A 22,545-nucleotide genomic window follows, 5' to 3' on the forward strand; every position below is an offset into this window, starting at 1 on the left:
CCATAGAAATTAATGGGTCTGTAAGTACGGAACGTAATTACAATACGTAATTACTGGCGATTTTATGGTCATGTGTAGAGATGAGCGAACTTATCAAAAGTTCGGTTCGGCTAGTTCGCCGAATTTCACAAAAAAGTTCGGTTCGGACCGAACTAGTTCTGACCGAACCTGTCACTTACGTGCGCCGAGCATGCTACTGTCCAGGGTGCTGATAGAGTTAATGGGCTGCACTAACTCTTTCAGCAACCTTCACAGTACATGCTCGGCGCGCGGAAAATACCATTTAAATGTAATAAAAAAATAAAAATTATACGTTCGTACTTACTTTCCTCCTGTCCGGCCTCCAGCGATGACGTTTCATCCCTTTCGCCGCTGCAGCCAATCACAGGCTGTAGTGGCGGTCACGCACGTCAGGATGACGCTTCATCCCACGTGACCGCCTCTGCAGCCAATCACAGGCTGCAGCGGCGACATGAATGAAACGTCATCGCTGGAGGCCGGACAGGAGGAAAGTAAGTATGAACGTATTATTATTATTTTTTGGCATGTATGTATGTTGGCATGTATGTATGTATGTATATCTGTGCATGTATGTTTGCATGTATGTTGGCATGTATGTATATATGTGCATGTTTGTATGTATATTTGCATGTATATATTTGCATGTATGTATGTTTGCATGTATGTATTTTTGCATGTATGTTGTCATGTATGTATGTATGTTGTCATGTATGTATATATGTGCATGTGTGTATGTATATTTGTATGTATGTATGTATGTTTGCATGAATGTATGTATATTTGCATGTGTGTATATATATATATATGTATGTATGTTGTCATGTATGTATGTATGTTGTCATGTATGTATATATGTGCATGTATGTTGGCATGTATGTATATATGTGCATGTGTGTATGTATGTATATTTGCATGTATGTATGTTGTCATGTATGTATGTATATATGTGCATGTATGTTTGCATGTATGTTGGCATGTATGTATACATGTGCATGTTTGTATGTATATTTGCATGTATATATGTTTGCATGTGTGTATGTATGTTTGCATGTATGTATGTTTGCATGTATGTATGTTGTCATGTATGTTTGTATGTATGTTGTCATGTATGTATGTATATATGTGCATGTATGTATGTTTGCATGTTTTTATTTTTGCATGTATGTTTGCATGTATGTTTATATATATGTGCATGTATGTAATTATGTTTGCATGTATTTATGTTTGCATGTATATTTGTGCATGCTTGTATATATGTATGTATGTATCTTTGCATGTTTGTTTGTATGTATGTATGTTTTCATGTGTGTGTGTATGCATGTATGTATGATAGTTTGCATGTATATATGTGTGTATGTTTGCATGTATGTATATTTGCATGTATATATGTGCATGCTTGTATATATGTATGTATGTTTGTATATATGTATGTATATTTGTATATATGTATGTATGGCCATGTATGATACTGTCAGCTGGCGCCCTGTATCTAAGTCAACTTTGCGGCAGGCTTCTATACATGGTATAACAGTCAGTATCACACATTAAACTGAATCTAAGCCTACAACATGTTTTATTTCATTATTTTATTTTTTTACAGGTTTGGTGTTTGGACTACGTCGGTTTCGAGGACTACTTCGATGACGGTTTTTTTTCTACAATAAAATGGTTAATGAGGGTTGTGTTGGGGGTGCTTTATTTCAATAAAATATTTTATCTATATCTTTGTCTTTTCAAATTTTATTATTACCACTTTAGTAATGGCCGCTGTCTGAGTGACAACATCCATTACTAATGCGAGGCTTAGTGTTAGCCGGTGCAGAGGCTAACACTAACCACCATTATTACCCCGGTACCCAAAACCACCAGGGGTGCCGGGAAGAGCCAGGTACGATCCAGTACCCGACCATCTGTTGTGATGGTCGGGCCCTGGGGCGGCCGCAGGCTGGTATTATGAGGCTGGGAAGGGCCAAAAACAGTGGACCTTCCCACCCTTGTAATGCTAGGCTGCTGCTGCTGTGTTGTATCTGGCTGGTTATAAAAGTGGGGGGGACCCCACGTCATTTTTTTAAATTATTTATTTATTTACATTTTTTTTTTAAAAAAGACATGGGGTTCCACCCAATTTATCATAACCAGCCACATACAACACAGTGTTATTAGCCTGGGAATGGACAAAACCAGTGGCCCTTCCCACCCATGTAATGCCAGACTGCTGCGGCCTTGTATATGGCTGGTTATTAAAAATGTGGGGGACCCGTCTATTGCTAAATTTGTTAAATTCCAAAAAAAAAACGACGTGGGGGTCCCCCCCATTTTTATAACCAGCCCGATACAACACAGCAGCAGCAGCCTAGCATTACAAGGGTGGGAAGGTCCACTGATTTTGGCCCTTCCCAGCCTCATAATACCAGCCTACGGCCGCCCCAGTACCCGACCATCACAACAGATGGTCGGGTACTGGATCGTACCAAGCTCTTCCCGGCACCCCTGGTGGTGGTGGGTACCGGGGTAATAATGGGTGGTTAGTGCTAGCCTCTGCACCGGCTAACACTAAGTACCGCCTTAATAATGGACGCTGTCAATCAGCCAACTGCCATTATCTAGGCACTAATAAAGTTTGAAAAAAAAAACACAAAGACAATTCTTTTTTATTGAAATAAGAAATCCCCAACAAAACCCTCGTTAACCATTTTATTAAAATTTGAAAAAACGCAGATCTACGCAGTAGTCCAACGAATCGTAGATGTAGTCCAATCGGTACATCAAAATCTGCAACAACATAAAAAAACAGTTATCAATGTGAACAATACCAATACTTCTACTCACCTACACACATATATACACGCACACACAAACAAACAACCATACACAGACACACACATATATACACAAACACAACAAGATATACACACACACATAAACAGACAAACACGCACATATATACAAACAAAAACACACATATCCAAACACACACACACACACACACAGATATACACACATACACGAACACATATACACAAACACACATATACACAAACATATATACACAAACATATATACACAAACATATATACACAAACATATATACACAAACACACCCATATATACACACAAACACACACCCATATACACATACAAAAACACACACAAACATCTACACACAAACATATACACAAATACACAAACATATACACAAAACACATATACACAAACACACCCATATATACACACACACACATATATAAAAACAAAAACAGACAAAGTCACATACCCAAACACACATATATACACAAACACACACATACACAAACACGGTTTCTTTTAAATGCTGCTGGGGAACCCGCTCGATCCACTATATACGGCTGCGCTACAGTGCAGCATTTAAAAGAAACAGGATCCTGACCTGTCCATAGAGTTTAAGGCAGCACAGAGTATTTCAGGAGATGAGCGTGCAGATTCAGTGCTGCTGCGAACTCTGCCCTTACCATTACGTAGCTCTCAGTCTGTTACCTCTCCTCCACTCCTGTCCTCCAGAACACCTTCACATGATTGGCAAGTCACCACGTAATGGTAAGAGCAGAGTTCACAGCAGCACAGAGTATTTCAGGAGATGAGCGTGCGGATCTTGTGCGGGGTGGTGACTTGCCAATCACGTGAAGGTGTTATTGAGGACAGGAGTGGAGGAGAGGTAACAGACTGAGCTACGTAATGGTAAGAGCAGAGTTCACAGCAGCACTGAATCTGCACGCTCCTCTCCTGAAATACTCTGTGCTGCTGTGAACTCTGTTCTTACCATTACGTAGCTCAGTCTGTTACATCTCCTCCACTCCTGTCCTCAATAACACCTTCACATGATTGGCAAGTCACCACCACGCACAAGATCCGCACGCTCATCTCCTGAAATACTCTGTGCTGCTGTGAACTCTGCTCTTACCATTACGTGGTGACTTGCCAATCATGTGAAGGTGTTCTTGAGGACAGGAGTGGAGGAGAGATAACAGACTGAGAGCTACGTAATGGTAAGAGCAGAGTTCACAACAGCACTGAATCTGCACGCTCATCTCCTGAAATACTCTGTGCTGCCTTAAACTCTGTGGACAGGTCAGGATCCTGTTTCTTTTAAATGCTGCACTGTAGCGTAGCCTTATATAGTGGATCGAGCGGGTTCCCTAGCAGCATTTAAAAGAAACAGGATCCTGACCTGTCCACAGAGTTTAAGGCAGCACAGATTATTTCAGGAGATGAGCACGGGCAGCCGTTCGTTTTTCCGAGCCGTGCTCCCATCATGCACACGACCGTAAAAACACCCGTTATTGCGGGTCGTAATTACGACCCGCAATAACGGGCTCATAGACTTCTGTTACCCACGGGTACCTTTCCGTATTCTCACGGGAAGGTGCCCGTGCCGTTAAAAAAATAGAACATGTTCTATTTTTCTATTTTACGGGCCGTGCTGCTATAATTATAATGACAGCACGGTTCGCAAAAGCGGCCGGCTGCCCGTGGCCGGCCGGCCGTGCTCGTACTTACGAGTCGTAATTACGAGCACGGCCCGTAAAATAAAAAAATAGAACATGTTCTATCTTTTTAACGGCACGGGCACCTTCCCGTGAGAAAACGGGAAGGTACCCGTGGCTAACAGAAGTCTATGGGCCCGCTATTTCGGGTCGTAATTACGACCCGTGATAACGGGTGTTTTTATGGTCGTGTGCATGAGGCCCCGTAATGACGGGTGGCTACATGTGTGCACCCGTCATTACGGCAGCGTTGCTAGGCGACGTCAGTAAGGGTATGTGCACACACACTAATTACGTCCGTAATTGACGGACGTATTTCGGCCGCAAGTACCGGACCGAACACCCTGCAGGGAGCCGGGCTCCTAGCATCATATTTATGTACGATGCTAGGAGTCCCTGCCTCTCCGTGGAACTACTGTCCCGTACTGAAAACATGATTACAGTACGGGACAGTTGTCCTGCAGAGAGGCAGGGACTCCTAGCATCGTACATAAGTATGATGCTAGGAGCCCGGATCCCTGCACTGTGTTCGGTCCGGTACTTGCGGCCGAAATACGTCCGTCATTTACGGACGTAATTAGTGTGTGTGCACATACACTAAATAGTCACTGTTCAGGGTGCTGAAAGAGTTAACTGATCGGCAGTAACTGTTTCAGTACCATGGACAGTGACTACCGATCACAGTACCTGTAAAAAAAAAGACGTTCATACTTACCGAGAACTTTCTGCTTCCTCCAGTCCGGTCTCCTGGCCGTTGCCTTGGTGACGCGTCCCTCTCGACATCCGGCCCGACATTCCTTGATGACGATGCAGCCTTGTGAGCGCTGCAGCCAATCACAGGCTGCCGCGGCCTCTGCAGCCAATCACAGGCTGCAGAGGCCTCTGCAGCCAATCACAGGCTGCCGCGTCACAAAAGGTCGGACTGGAGGAAGAAGAGGGACTCGTCAACAAGACAACGACCGGGTACGTATGAAATGCTTTTTATTTTATTTTTAATCAGCAGCCTCTTTTCTCTATCAGTGATTGATAGAGATAAGTGGCTGCCGATTTGTATAATGTTTTTGACCGGGTTCGGTCAAAACGGGTTCGGCCGAACCCGGTGAAGTTCGGATTCGCTGCGAACCGAACTTTACCGGAAGTTCGGACCGAAACCGGGTTCGGTTGTCCCGGTTCGCTCATCTCTAGTCATGTGTGTTGCCCTGTGCAATATACTTAGCACCTTTCATTAATAATTTTAAGTAATAATAAGAAATAACTGAGTAAGGGTATGTTCACACGGCCTATTTTCGGCCGTTTTTCGGGCCGTAAACACCCAAAAAACGGCCAAAAAATCGGAAGCAGAACGCCTCAAACATCTGCCCATTGAAATCAATGAGAAAAACTGCATTCTGTTCCGATGGGCCATTTTTTTACGCGCCCGTGAAAAAGAAGTGCAAGACACTTCTTGGGACGTTTTTGGAGCTGTTTTTCCTCGACTCTATTAGGGTATGTTCACACGCAGTGACCAAACAGGCGAAAATAGCTCCTGATTTTCAGACATTTTTGTAGCAACTCGCATTTTTCGCGGCATATTTTACGTCCGTTATTGGAGCTGTTTTTCAATGGAGTCAATGAAAAACGGCTCCAAAAATGTCCCAAGAAGTGACATGCACTTCATTTTCGTGAGCGTCTTTTTACGCGCCGTATTTTGACAGTGACGCGTAAAATGACACCTCGTGGGAACAGAACACCGTAAAACCCATTGCAAGCAATGGGCAGATGTTTGTAGGCGTATTAGGTGCATTTTGTCCGGCGTAATTTGAGGCGTAAAATGCCCGAATTATGTCTTAAAACACTGCGTGTGAACATACCCTTAAAAAAAGCTCCAAAAACGTCCGTAAAAAATGGCGCGAAAAACGCAGCGAAAATTGCGAGTGGCTTAAAAATGTCTGAAAAACAGGAGCTGTTTTCCCTTGAAAACAGCTCCGTATTTTCAAACGTTTTTGAGTTTGCATGCGAACATACCCTAATAATTGTAAGCAAAATTTTGTCATGACGGAACCGAAATACCAAGACGTGGGCCAGTAAATGTTAATTTATTTATATATAAACTACTAATCCTCAAAATAAAGCAAAGGGACAAAATCTCTCTGTAATCCCTATCAAACAATACATTTAAATAATTATTAGACATGGTTGTAGCCAGGTTCCATATTTATAGATCATTCTGTCGGAAAAACAAAGCCCTATTCATTCTTCACAATGATCTTTGACCGCTCAGGACCAGAAACCTCAATTAAACAAGCAAGGTTGTGATTAACATGAGGATTATAAATGTTATAAAAAAAATATATCATGGCGGAGAAAGAAATAGTAATGTTAACCCCTAGAAATTTACCTGAAAGCAAATTTACCTGGATCTTAAGCCTGGATCTTGATAAATAACTTTTTGTGTCTATTTGCAATCAACCTAAACTGAACTAATGTATGAAATGCAGCACCAAATGCAATGACCCAGATCAATTGGCATGAGAAGTACATATGGGTTAAAAGAGAAGTTAGTTCTTTATATACCTCGATTCCTCATACTAAGACAAATTCAGGCTTCATGTGGTTCCTTGAAAAGTACAACTAATATTCTGATTGTTTAAAAGAAGTTATTGTTAGTGTGGATTCAGATGTGGCAGATTTTGATGCAGACATTTCTGTAACTTAAACTCACTTTCATTTATCTTAATGGGGTTGTATGTGCTGAAAGCACATGGATATTTTTCAAGTTTCATTCAGATGAATGAAACTACACCGTGTTCCAAATTATTATGCACATTGGATTTAAGTGTCATAAACATTTAATTATTAGTTTTTCAATTAAACTCATGGATGGTATTGTGTCTTAGGCTGGGTTCACACGACCTATTTTCAGAGGTAAATGAGGCATATTATGCCTCGTTTTACGTCTGAAAATAGGGCTATAATACGTCGGCAAACATCTGCCCATTCATTTGAATGGGTTTGCCGACGTACTGTGCAGACGACCTGTCATTTACGCGTCGTCGTTTGACAGCTCTCAAACGACGACGCGTAAAATGACTGCCTCGGCAAAGAAGTGCAGGACACTTCTTTGCAACGTAAATTGAGCCGTTCTTCATTGAAGTCAATGAAGAGCAGCTCAAGATTACAGGCGTCAAAGACGCCTTGCAAAATGCGAGGAGGAGCTTTTACGTCTGAAACGACGCAGCTGTTTTCTGCTGAAAACAGTCTGTCTTTTCAAACGTAAAAGCCACTTATCGTGTGCACATACCCTTAGGGCTCTTTGGATCATTGTAATCAATCTCAGACACCTGTGATAATTAGTTTGCCAGGTGTGCACAATCAAAGGAAAACTACTTAAGAAGGACGTTCCACATTATTAAGCAGGCCACAGGTTTCAAGCAATATGGGAAAGAAAAAGGATCTCTCTGCTGCCGAAAAGCATGAAATAGTGCAATACCTTGGACAAGGTATGAAAACATTGGATATTTCAAGAAAACTTAAGCGTGATCATCGTACTGTGAAAAGATTTGTGGCGGATTCAGAGCACAGACGGGTTAGTTCAGATAAAGGCATAATGAGGAAGGTTTCTGCCAGACAAATTAATAGGATTTGGAGAGCAGCTGCTAAAATGCCATTGCAAAGCAGCAAACAGGTATTTGAAGCCGCTGGTGCCTCTGGAGTCCTGCGAACCTCAAGGTGTAGGATCCTCCAGAGGTTTGCAAGTGTGCATAAAGCTATTATTCGGCCACCCCTAAACAATTCTCACAAGCAGAAACGGTTGCAGTGGGCTCAGAAATACATGAAGACTAATTTTCAAACCGTGTTGTTTACTGATGAGTGCCGTGCAACCCTGGCTGGTCCAGATGGATGGAGTAGTGGATGGTTGGTGAATGACCACCATGTCCCAACAAGGCTGCGACGTCAGCAAAGAGGTGGCGGAGTCATGTTTTGGGCTGGAATCATGGGGAGAGAGCTGGTAGGCCCCTTTAGGGTCCCTGACGGTGTGAAAACGACCTCTGCAAGGTACGTAGAGTTTATGACTGACCACTTTCTTCCGTGGTACAAAAAGAACAGTGCCTTCTGTAGCAAAGTTATCTTCGGAGGCCAATCCTGCTAAAAAGATGTTTGTTTGGTATTTGGAGGGGCGATGCGGCAGCCATATCATTGTTTATAACACATCTAAATGACAATGAATTAAATCTGAAACACACTGCCAATTGTTCTGCAGTTAATATTGTCTTTTTAGATTTATGCTTAAAAGGTGATTATCTACAAGAAAGTATACTAACCACAACACAAGAAAAGGGAGATGGCAAGAAACACTATTTTACATGCCACCTCAAGCAGTGGCGTAACTACCGCCGTAGCAGCAGTAGCGGCTGCTACAGGGCCCGCGGCATGAGGGGCCCGTGTCACCCGCCGGCATGGGCCCCCACCATGGCCAGAGGCTAGGCTAGCAGCCGCTATGGCTGCTACAGCGGGACGCCACTGAACACTACGGCAGAGCAGGGAGGTATCTCCCCGCTCTGCCATTAACTGGTTCCCGACCGCTGGCTGTATTTTTACGGCAAGCGGTCAGGGTCCTTAAAACCCGAGCCATAGACTTTCTACGGCTCGCGTTTTAACTTGCTGCCCGCGCGATCGGGCAGCTGAATGTCGGGTCTCCGGCTGTCAGTGACTGCCGGGGACACTGAGGAGAGGATAGAAGCAGCTTTCGCTGCTTCTATCTTCTCTGATCACTTGTACACAGCGCTCAATGCGCGCTGTGTACAGGAATAGAGACAGCAGCAGCGGCGCTGTCTCTATTCCTCCCGGTGATCATGTGACTGGTCACATGATCGCCGGGTGCCGTTAGTGGCAGGCTGCTGCTGGGTCTTACTAGACCCAGCACAGCCCTATTAGTGAAAATAGTCACTATGAGAGGGCTGATTTCCCCTGTAACTGGGGCTGCTGTGCAGCTCCAGTTACAGTGGAAAAACATGGTGTAAAAGTAAGAAAAAAAATATATAAAGTTCCCCAAAGGTCTTCTTTGACCTTTCAGGGACAGACCATAGTAATAAAAAAAGAATAAAGTAAAGTGCAAAAAAAATGTAAATAATAAATACACATAAAATACCCACCCCAAAAAAAAACGTTCCCCCCGCCAATCATTGTTGTAACGCTAGCGCTGACCCAATTACCCTAATATAGACATGTAATATATTAAAATTTACGGTAGACAATGGCGATCACAAATAAAAGGTCTATTTTAGGGTAAAACTATGTTATTACCAAAAACAAAATAGCTGAAATGTAAAAAAGCTTATTTTTTTACTATTATTTTCAAACGTTATGAATAAAAATTCAAAAATAGCAAAAAAGTGTGTATAAAAACGATAAAAAATGAAACCTGCATTGTCTACGGAAAAAACGTCGCAGAAATCACGTCGTTAGCCCAACAAATAAAAAAGTTATAGCCATTTAACTAACACGTGCTAAAAATGGCTAAACGGTGTCTGGTGCTGAAGGCGCAAAATAGAGCAAAAGACATGTATCCCCTCTGCACAGGATCTCCACAGAACAGGGGATACATGTGTGATCGCTGGCATTGATAGGGAGCACGGGGGACTGAAAGTCCCCTGAAGTTCTCCATCACAAACCTCGGACTTCCGGGGTCTGTGTCGGCAGCTCCGTAGAAATGAATGGAGCACCGGTCGCGCTTGTGCGCATGCGTGACCAGCGCTCCTTTCATTTTTATTGAGCTGCGCAGACGCCGGAAGTCAAAGGTTAGTCATGGAGAAGTTCAGGGGACTTTCGGTCCCCCGTTCTCCCTATCGCTGCCAGCGATCACACATGTATCCCCTGTCCTGTGGAGAGGGGATACATGTATTTTGTAGGACACGCTGTAGGTCGGATTTTTGTTGGGAGGGGGGACGCTGTATGGTGTTCCCTACAGGGGGGGGGCTGTATGGCGTTCCCTACAGGGGGGGCTGTATGGCGTTCCCTACAGGGGGGGCTGTATGGCGTTCTCTACAGGGGGGGCTGTATGGCGTTCTCTACAGGGGGGGCTGTATGGCGTTCTCTGCAGGGGGGGCTGTATGGCGTTCTCTGCAGGGGGGCTGTATGGCGTTATCTACAGGGGGCTGTATGGCGTTATCTACAGGGGGCTGTATGGCGTACTTTACAGGGGGCTGTATGGCGTACTCTACAGGGGGATGTATGGCGCTATCTACAGAGGGGGGCTGTATGGCGTTATCTACAGGGGGGCTGTAAAAAAGGCACTATCTACAAGGGGGGGGGGGGTTGTGTGACACCCAGGGGAGGGGGGGCCCCAGTCAAAAGTTTGCTATGGGGCCCAGTCTTTCCTAGTTACGCCCCTGACCTCAAGCTATGCTTTACATACCAAGAAAACAATCCATGTAGGGTAATTGACTACAACAAAACGAAACTGTTTAGATTTGAATGTCTGGAAAAGTGAGAGTTCACAAATGTGAAATCCTCTGTCGGTCAGACGATATCCACATTGGGTCATGGAGCTGACAAAAACACGGTAGAAAATAAGTAACATAATTCCCTTTTGGCTTGTTTTTATAGTAGAAATTGATTAGTGAGTCGTGAAAATTATGGTGGACATCAAATTCAATAACAAAATCCCATGATTTCCCCTCATAGAGCACCCACCCCGAAAGTACCCTAGTCTTCACGGATGTTATGGAGCAGCACATGGGTAAAATCCTGTTGTAGTCTCACTTGATCAATGACATCTTCATACTGTGGCAGGGGGATAAAACTGATTTTCGTGCATTTGTTGGTACCCTAAATGTGAAACCGATCGGTCTGCAGTATATGTATGAGATACATAAAAACACATTACCATTTCTTGCCTTGCTTATACAGAAAAATCCTGAGGTGTAACTTGTGACTCATGTATACCATAAGGAAACCGCTCAGATGGGAGAGCTGCCACCCGTGCTCTCTCAAATAATGGATACTGAAGGGGCAGTATCTTCCTCTGAGGAACTGTTCAGATCTTACTAGTTTTAAATATCAGCATTTGATCTGAAAAACAGATTTTTGTGAAGAGGGTATCCTACCAGAGTATTAAGAGAACACGCTCAAGCAATAGCAAATCATTACTTATACCTAGACAACAAAACAAAAGTGAAGGTATATTTCCTGATTTGAGAATTATCGGTAGATATGAGAATGCTTCTGATCAGGTCAGAAAAATACTGAATAAATATTGGGGCCTTCTGCGTTTGGGCCCTGATTACTCCCACCAATCGTATACTCTTTTTAGGCCCTCTTCCTCATCAGTAGGTGCAGAATTTTTCTTTGTAGCTGAGAAAGATGGAGGCTTGCAGTTCTGTATCGATTTCCATGACCTCAATAAGATAACGATAATAAATGAATACCCTCTGCTTTTTGATTCCAGGCTGGTATAACCAAATATAATTTTGCGCTAAGCTTGATATTAGGGGGGCCTCTAATCTCATCCGAGTTCGAAAAGGTGATGAGTGGGAGACTGCGTTTGTTACCTAAGATGGGGATTTTAAGTATCTGGTAATGTCTTTTGGTTTATGTAATGCTCCAGCAGTTTTTTAAAACTTTGTTAATGACCTTTTCAGGGACTTCATTGGAAAGTTCTTGGTGGTATACCTTGGCGATATATTAACTTTCTCTCCTAATCTGAGTAGTCATGTTTCTCATGACTGTTCAGTGCTTTTGAAACTACAAGAGAAACATTTGTTTGCGGAGTTACAAAAATGTGTTTTTCAGGTTCAAGAGGTTCATTTTTTTCAGATACATTGTCTCTGCTATAGGGTTTTGTATGCAATCAGTCAAAGTGCTGGCTATTCAGGACTGAATTCAACTTAAGACCTTAAAAAGTCTGCAGAGTTTTCTGCGATTTACCAAGTATTATAGAAAGTTTATAAATTAATTCTCTGGGTTGGCTAAATTCCTTGAAATTACTAATGTTTTCCATAAAACATTAACACTGTCCAGTTCATCCTTCCAAACCACCACCACCACAGACTGGTATTGTAGAGGGCCATAAAGAATTTTAGGTTTAACAAATTGTTGACTCCAGGAGAGCTAGGGGCTTCCTTCAGTATTCAGTACACTGGAAGGGCTATGGACCTGAAGAAAGATCTTAGGTGCTGACAGATTAAAAAGAAAGTTCCTGTAATGGATTTGCCTGACACAGCTTTTTTGTCGATGCCCATGGTTAATCAGCCTGCATCTGTGCCTAGATCTGTTAGAGTGACTCGATCTGCTACCACTCAGGGGAGGAGTGGGAGAACCTATCACAACCTGGCCAGACGGAGCTAGCTCCCGCCCTCTGTCTATTTATACCTTCATTTCCGGCTCCTCCTTTGCCTGTGATTCTGTCTGGTTTCCTGGCTCTGCTGCTCCTGCTAATACTATTGACCTCTGCTTCATATTGACCCTGGCTTTACTGACTACTCTCCTACTCTGCGTTTGGTACCTCGTACACTCCTGGTTTGACTCGGCTCGTTCACTACTCTTGTTGCTCACGGTGTTGCCGTGGGCAACTGCCCCATTTCCCTTAGCTTCTGTGTACCCTTGTCTGTTGGTCTGTCGTGCACTTATTGAGCGTAGGGACCGTCGCCCAGTTGTACGCCATCGCCTAGGACGGGCCGTGCAAGTAGGCAGGGACTGAGTGGCGGGTAGATTAGGGCTCATCTGTCTGTTTCCCTACCCCGTCATTACAGTTCCATTCCATAAATCCACATAAATCCAGTCTTAAGGGTTCAGTGGCCCCTCATAAAGGGGGAGGGTACTGTCAAATATTTACCTTTCCCGGTTCCTGTGTTGTCCCAATCAGCCAATCTCCACTGAGAATGTCATGGCGGGGCTGCTAGGGACATTAGGTGGCTGATGTGCAGTGCGCATGGCTGCCTGATCATTAGTCAAGATATGGCCATTTGGCCAATCTGGAAGCTTGGCCAGCTGGCCAATACGGGAGCCAAGTTGTCTGCCAATCAGAAACGTTAGATGCTGTCTTTCTGTGGTCTGGCTTCACTTCCAGTTAATAGTTATTCTATTATGGTTCCTGTGACATATTATGGTGATGTTTACATTCTGACCTGTCTTGTCTGACTATGTTACTTCGATTATCCTTCTGCTTGTTGTTGCTATTGGTTACAGAATCCTGGACTGTCTGACTACTCTTCTTAGTTCCGTATTTGTACTTGTTGTCCTCCTCCTTTTACATTAGTGACAGCGAGTGACTTACAGATCTCATTTGGGTAATAAATGCCCTGAATCCCTACAATAACTGTAACAATTTTCTGTACATTGTCCATCTTTTTCTGCTACAGTAAGGGTTTTTTGAATAACATCAATTTAAATAGGTTCAAATATAGATTTAGTATTTTGCTGGGTCTTCGGTGTGGATTAATCGAAGGAGATTAATTGTCTTTCCTTTATTCTTTCAGTAAGTCTTCGTTCAATTCGAATGCTCAATTGAATTAATTCCTCCAACTCATCTGGGATTTTCACTCTAAAAGACTTTGCCGAAGGCATTAGGATAATCAAAAGGTTGATTTATAGCAATGATAAAGTCATTCAAATCATTCAAAATATTAGTTATTTTCTACATAAGGAGAAGACCATGCTAGAGCTTCATCTGTCACAAGATTGATTATAAACATCACCTTTTTCCTTTAACTGGTAAATGGAGCTGTATGATACATTTTTCTTTGGGGTTCAAGTTGTAGTTTTTAATGGACCACTTACCATATAATATGATGTACTGAAAAACTGAAAAAAAATTAATTGTGGGATGGAAAAAAACAGTGATTCCTCCATTGTTTTTTGGGTTTCGTTTTTATGAAAATCACATGATAACATTATTCTGCAAGTCAATACAATTATGACGACACCAAATGTATATAGTTTTTGTTATAATTTACTACGATTACAAAAAACATTTTTTTCAGTTGCCATATTCTGAGACCTATAACTTTTTCATTTTTCCATCAAAGGAGCGGTGTAAGGGCTTTTTTCCTGCACGGCAAGCTGTAATTTTTATTGGTACCATTTTGGGGTACATATGGCACTTTTATCACTTTTTATTTAAATTTTTATCACTTTTTATTTAAATTTTTATCACTTTTTATTTAAATTTTTTAGGATCTAAGATGATCAAAAACAGCAGGACCACTTCAGTGAGTGGGGATAGAGGTGCACACCGGGCCGATTCTAGCTTTTCTGCTGCTTGAGGCGAAAATTAAAGTGGTGCCTCCCCCACCCATCCACAAAAAAATCATAAGAAACCCTAGTAGCCAACCTATTGGATCATTGACACTTGTAAATTGAAACAAAAAAATTTAAACTATGTAAAGTCGTAGATTGGTGTGACTACTTTGATTATCTAAGTTTTCATTTAAATAAAATGGTGCGTGTTTTGTGTGGGAGTTTTAGCTCAATAAAAATGTTTTCTTATGTCTGTTTTCTTTATACTTTTTAGGGCCTTAGTAATGGCAGTTGTCTGTTTGACGACTTCCATTACTAAGGCTGGGGCTTAGTGTTGGCCAGTAAAAAGGCTAGCACAAAACCACATCATTATTACCCCGGTACCCACTGCCACCAGGGGTATTGGGATGAGACAGGTACAATCCGTACCCGATCATCTGTAGTGATGGTCGGTCACCAGGGAGGCCGCAGGCTGGTATTATCAGGTTGGAAAGGGACAAAAACCATGGCCCTTCCCACCCTGGTAATGCTAGCCTGCTGCTATGTTGTATCTGGCTGGTTATGAAAAGTGGGGGGACCCCACATGTTTATTTCAATTATTATTATTTTTATTTTTTCAAACGACGTGGGTTCCCCCCTATTTTTCATAACCAGACAGATACAATAAAGCAGCCACAGCCTAACATTACCAGGATGGGAAGGACCACAGTTTTTGTCCCTTCAAAATCTCATAATACCAGTCTGTGGCCACCCCAGTGCCCGACCATCACTATAGATGAACAGAAAAAATGGGACATAAATATCAAAACCACAAAAAAGGCCATACTCACTAGGTAGGTGGGTGGGTGAAAACCCGTTCCCATCAGGACGCAGACGGGTCAAAGAATGCTGCAGAAGGAGTGTGCATTAAATAGTGATAGCCCCTCCCACTAGTCTTGAGGGGAGTGGCGGACTAAGTGCTCAAAGGTGTGCGATAAATGTGTGTCAGTGTAGTGCTAGGGTGTGAATAGATGGTAAAAAATAAATATGTATGTATGAAAGTGTCAGAACTGTGTAATAATGTAATAAAAATAAATAAAATAAATGTGATGAATAGGGGTCAGTGCTGTGAATAGTACATGGGGTGTCAGTACTATGTGTAATACGTGGAGGGATAATGTGCTGGTCGTCAGGCACGGCGTATCTTGCCGAATAACAGCCTATTTGTAACGCCGCTAGTGTTAGCTAAAGCGGGCTGCTCTGCATTCCAAACCAAACGCCAGCACATCATGCCCTCCGAGCATATAAGACCCGGCTGCGTCCTGAAAAAAAGTGTAGTATACGTAGTAAGAAATATCCATGAAACATGGGGTATTAGTTGTTATTTTGGCCAAAATACGCAAAGCTCGCAACCCAACGTCAAGGGTCCCCAGTGCCTTGCGAGTCCCTAACCAGAACTTTACGTTCCTAATTTAAAAACACAAACAGAAAAAATGGGACATAAATATCAAAACCACAAAAAAGGCCATACTCACTAGGTAGGTGGGTGGGTGAAAACCCGTTCCCATCAGGACGCAGACGGGTCAAAGAATGCTGCAGAAGGAGTGTGCATTAAATAGTGATAGCCCCTCCCACTAGTCTTGAGGGGAGTGGCGGACTAAGTGCTCAAAGGTGTGCGATAAATGTGTGTCAGTGTAGTGCTAGGGTGTGAATAGATGGTAAAAAATAAATATGTATGTATGAAAGTGTCAGAACTGTGTAATAATGTAATAAAAATAAATAAAATAAATGTGATGAATAGGGGTCAGTGCTGTGAATAGTACATGGGGTGTCAGTACTATGTGTAATACGTGGAGGGATAATGTGCTGGTCGTCAGGCATGGCGTATCTTGCCGAATAACAGCCTATTTGTAACGCCGCTAGTGTTAGCTAAAGCGGGCTGCTCTGCATTCCAAACCAAACGCCAGCACATCATGCCCTCCCAGCATATAAGACCCGGCTGCGTCCTGAAAAAAAGTGTAGTATACGTAGTAAGAAATATCCATGAAACATGGGGTATTAGTTGTTATTTTGGCCAAAATACGCAAAGCTCGCAACCCAACGTCAAGGGTCCCCAGTGCCTTGCGAGTCCCTAACCAGAACTTTACGTTCCTAATTTAAAAACACAAACAGAAAAAATGGGACATAAATATCAAAAAAACAAAAAAGGCCATACTCACTAGGTAGGTGGGTGGGTGAAAACCCGTTCCCATCAGGACGCAGACGGGTCAAAGAATGCTGCAGAAGGAGTGTGCATTAAATAGTGATAGCCCCTCCCACTAGTCTTGAGGGGAGTGGCGGACTAAGTGCTCAAAGGTGTGCGATAAATGTGTGTCAGTGTAGTGCTAGGGTGTGAATAGATGGTAAAAAATAAATATGTATGTATGAAAGTGTCAGAACTGTGTAATAATGTAATAAAAATAAATAAAATAAATGTGATGAATAGGGGTCAGTGCTGTGAATAGTACATGGGGTGTCAGTACTATGTGTAATACGTGGAGGGATAATGTGCTGGTCGTCAGGCATGGCGTATCTTGCCGAATAACAGCCTATTTGTAACGCCGCTAGTGTTAGCTAAAGCGGGCTGCTCTGCATTCCAAACCAAACGCCAGCACATCATGCCCTCCCAGCATATAAGACCCGGCTGCGTCCTGAAAAAAAGTGTAGTATACGTAGTAAGAAATATCCATGAAACATGGGGTATTAGTTGTTATTTTGGCCAAAATACGCAAAGCTCGCAACCCAACGTCAAGGGTCCCCAGTGCCTTGCGAGTCCCTAACCAGAACTTTACGTTCCTAATTTAAAAACACAAACAGAAAAAATGGGACATAAATATCAAAACCACAAAAAAGGCCATACTCACTAGGTAGGTGGGTGGGTGAAAACCCGTTCCCATCAGGACGCAGACGGGTCAAAGAATGCTGCAGAAGGAGTGTGCATTAAATAGTGATAGCCCCTCCCACTAGTCTTGAGGGGAGTGGCGGACTAAGTGCTCAAAGGTGTGCGATAAATGTGTGTCAGTGTAGTGCTAGGGTGTGAATAGATGGTAAAAAATAAATATGTATGTATGAAAGTGTCAGAACTGTGTAATAATGTAATAAAAATAAATAAAATAAATGTGATGAATAGGGGTCAGTGCTGTGAATAGTACATGGGGTGTCAGTACTATGTGTAATACGTGGAGGGATAATGTGCTGGTCGTCAGGCATGGCGTATCTTGCCGAATAACAGCCTATTTGTAACGCCGCTAGTGTTAGCTAAAGCGGGCTGCTCTGCATTCCAAACCAAACGCCAGCACATCATGCCCTCCCAGCATATAAGACCCGGCTGCGTCCTGAAAAAAAGTGTAGTATACGTAGTAAGAAATATCCATGAAACATGGGGTATTAGTTGTTATTTTGGCCAAAATACGCAAAGCTCGCAACCCAACGTCAAGGGTCCCCAGTGCCTTGCGAGTCCCTAACCAGAACTTTACGTTCCTAATTTAAAAACACAAACAGAAAAAATGGGACATAAATATCAAAACCACAAAAAAGGCCATACTCACTAGGTAGGTGGGTGGGTGAAAACCCGTTCCCATCAGGACGCAGACGGGTCAAAGAATGCTGCAGAAGGAGTGTGCATTAAATAGTGATAGCCCCTCCCACTAGTCTTGAGGGGAGTGGCGGACTAAGTGCTCAAAGGTGTGCGATAAATGTGTGTCAGTGTAGTGCTAGGGTGTGAATAGATGGTAAAAAATAAATATGTATGTATGAAAGTGTCAGAACTGTGTAATAATGTAATAAAAATAAATAAAATAAATGTGATGAATAGGGGTCAGTGCTGTGAATAGTACATGGGGTGTCAGTACTATGTGTAATACGTGGAGGGATAATGTGCTGGTCGTCAGGCATGGCGTATCTTGCCGAATAACAGCCTATTTGTAACGCCGCTAGTGTTAGCTAAAGCGGGCTGCTCTGCATTCCAAACCAAACGCCAGCACATCATGCCCTCCCAGCATATAAGACCCGGCTGCGTCCTGAAAAAAAGTGTAGTATACGTAGTAAGAAATATCCATGAAACATGGGGTATTAGTTGTTATTTTGGCCAAAATACGCAAAGCTCGCAACCCAACGTCAAGGGTCCCCAGTGCCTTGCGAGTCCCTAACCAGAACTTTACGTTCCTAATTTAAAAACACAAACAGAAAAAATGGGACATAAATATCAAAACCACAAAAAAGGCCATACTCACTAGGTAGGTGGGTGGGTGAAAACCCGTTCCCATCAGGACGCAGACGGGTCAAAGAATGCTGCAGAAGGAGTGTGCATTAAATAGTGATAGCCCCTCCCACTAGTCTTGAGGGGAGTGGCGGACTAAGTGCTCAAAGGTGTGCGATAAATGTGTGTCAGTGTAGTGCTAGGGTGTGAATAGATGGTAAAAAATAAATATGTATGTATGAAAGTGTCAGAACTGTGTAATAATGTAATAAAAATAAATAAAATAAATGTGATGAATAGGGGTCAGTGCTGTGAATAGTACATGGGGTGTCAGTACTATGTGTAATACGTGGAGGGATAATGTGCTGGTCGTCAGGCATGGCGTATCTTGCCGAATAACAGCCTATTTGTAACGCCGCTAGTGTTAGCTAAAGCGGGCTGCTCTGCATTCCAAACCAAACGCCAGCACATCATGCCCTCCCAGCATATAAGACCCGGCTGCGTCCTGAAAAAAAGTGTAGTATACGTAGTAAGAAATATCCATGAAACATGGGGTATTAGTTGTTATTTTGGCCAAAATACGCAAAGCTCGCAACCCAACGTCAAGGGTCCCCAGTGCCTTGCGAGTCCCTAACCAGAACTTTACGTTCCTAATTTAAAAACACAAACAGAAAAAAATGGGACATAAATATCAAAACCACAAAAAAGGCCATACTCACTAGGTAGGTGGGTGGGTGAAAACCCGTTCCCATCAGGACGCAGACGGGTCAAAGAATGCTGCAGAAGGAGTGTGCATTAAATAGTGATAGCCCCTCCCACTAGTCTTGAGGGGAGTGGCGGACTAAGTGCTCAAAGGTGTGCGATAAATGTGTGTCAGTGTAGTGCTAGGGTGTGAATAGATGGTAAAAAATAAATATGTATGTATGAAAGTGTCAGAACTGTGTAATAATGTAATAAAAATAAATGTGATGAATAGGGGTCAGTGCTGTGAATAGTACACGGGGTGTCAGTACTATGTGTAATACGTGGAGGGATAATGTGCTGGTCGTCAGGCATGGCGTATCATGCCGAATAACAGCCTATTTGTAACGCCGCTAGTGTTAGCTAAAGCGGGCTGCTCTGCATTCCAAACCAAACGCCAGCACATCATGCCCTCCCAGCATATAAGACCCGGCTGCGTCCTGAAAAAAAGTGTAGTATACGTAGTAAGAAATATCCATGAAACATGGGGTATTAGTTGTTATTTTGGCCAAAATACGCAAAGCTCGCAACCCAACGTCAAGGGTCCCCAGTGCCTTGCGAGTCCCTAACCAGAACTTTACGTTCCTAATTTAAAAACACAAACAGAAAAAATGGGACATAAATATCAAAACCACAAAAAAGGCCATACTCACTAGGTAGGTGGGTGGGTGAAAACCCGTTCCCATCAGGACGCAGACGGGTCAAAGAATGCTGCAGAAGGAGTGTGCATTAAATAGTGATAGCCCCTCCCACTAGTCTTGAGGGGAGTGGCGGACTAAGTGCTCAAAGGTGTGCGATAAATGTGTGTCAGTGTAGTGCTAGGGTGTGAATAGATGGTAAAAAATAAATATGTATGTATGAAAGTGTCAGAACTGTGTAATAATGTAATAAAAATAAATAAAATAAATGTGATGAATAGGGGTCAGTGCTGTGAATAGTACATGGGGTGTCAGTACTATGTGTAATACGTGGAGGGATAATGTGCTGGTCGTCAGGCATGGCCTACTTTGATTATCTAAGTTTTCATTTAAATAAAATGGTGCGTGTTTTGTGTGGGAGTTTTAGCTCAATAAAAATGTTTTCTTATGTCTGTTTTCTTTATACTTTTTAGGGCCTTAGTAATGGCAGTTGTCTGTTTGACGACGTCCATTACTAAGGCTGGGGCTTAGTGTTGGCCAGTAAAAAGGCTAGCACAAAACCACATCATTATTACCCCGGTACCCACTGCCACCAGGGGTATTGGGATGAGACAGGTACAATCCGTACCCGATCATCTGTAGTGATGGTCGGTCACCAGGGAGGCCGCAGGCTGGTATTATCAGGTTGGAAAGGGACAAAAACCATGGCCCTTCCCACCCTGGTAATGCTAGCCTGCTGCTATGTTGTATCTGGCTGGTTATGAAAAGTGGGGGGACCCCACATGTTTATTTCAATTATTATTATTTTTATTTTTTCAAACGACGTGGGTTCCCCCCTATTTTTCATAACCAGACAGATACAATAAAGCAGCCACAGCCTAACATTACCAGGATGGGAAGGACCACAGTTTTTGTCCCTTCAAAATCTCATAATACCAGTCTGTGGCCACCCCAGTGCCCGACCATCACTATAGATGGTCGGGTACTGGATCTTAACCAGCTCTTTCTAGTGGTGATGGGTACCGGGGTAATAATGGGAGGTTAGTGTTAGCCTTTCTACTAACGCTAAACCCCAGCCTTAGTAAAGGATGTTGTCAGACAACTGACATAACCAAGTCGCTAAGTAAACATTTAAAAAAAATTCTGAGATGTCACAGAGACATGTCAGATGTTTTGATTGGTGAGGATCCGAGCACTGAGACCCCCACTGATCACTAAAATGAAGCGGCAGAAGGGCTCAGGTGAGCACTGTACCGCTTCATTTCTGATCAGCTTTTTTCCGAGTGGTGCATGGGCTCTATAGAAGGTCTTTGAGCCCGCACACCAACTGCTCAGCTTTCCGAGGAGAGCCGATCAAAAATGAAGCTGCACAGCGCTCACCCGAGCATTTCTGCTGCTTCGTTTTAGTGATCAGTGCGGGTCTCAGTGATTAAAACTTCTGACATGTCACTATGACATCTCAGAGGTTTTTTATAAGTTTAGTTACAGTTGAAGCAGTCAGACACCCCCCACTAGCAGTATAATAACTATTGGGGGTGCTATGGGGGAAATTATACTGCAAGGGGGTCTGAGTATCCGACTGCTGAGGGCTTTAAGGATTATACTGCGCTCAGCCTCTTTCCCCACTAATTTAAAAGTGATCGGTCGACGCTGGGGAGGCATTATACTGCTGGGGGGTCTGAGCATCTTTCTGACAGCAGGAAATTACCCCCCCCCCCCCTGCATGCAACGTCAGAGAGGAGGAGTGTTCTAGCAGACGTGCACCTATCGTGCTGCACATCTGCCTAATAAGTGCTGCCTTGCCCTGACCCACCCTGTTTTTTTACGATGGTCAGACAACCCCTCCAAGTATTTTTGCTTTGTTTTTGTCCCTCTAGGGGACTTGAACAAGCAATCACGATACACTGCAATACTTATGTATTACGAATATTGTGATATTTACTGTCTCTGGCAGGGCACAATACGTAAGGGGTTAAAGGGGGTCTGTTTTTTTTTTTTAATCTATTTAAACATACCTCCCAACTTTTGAATTCGGAAAAGAGGGACATTTTAAGCCACGCCCCTAACCACGCCCAATATCCCACATAAACACATCAAATCACGGCCAGATCCTTCTGCAAATAACAAGCGCACATTCTCACTGCGGATCTCCAGACTGTCTAGATATCACAGATATTATATTTCAGGTTTTATC

Source organism: Rhinoderma darwinii, chromosome 4 (assembly GCF_050947455.1).
Source record: "Rhinoderma darwinii isolate aRhiDar2 chromosome 4, aRhiDar2.hap1, whole genome shotgun sequence".
NCBI classification, from domain to species: Eukaryota; Metazoa; Chordata; class Amphibia; order Anura; family Rhinodermatidae; genus Rhinoderma; species Rhinoderma darwinii.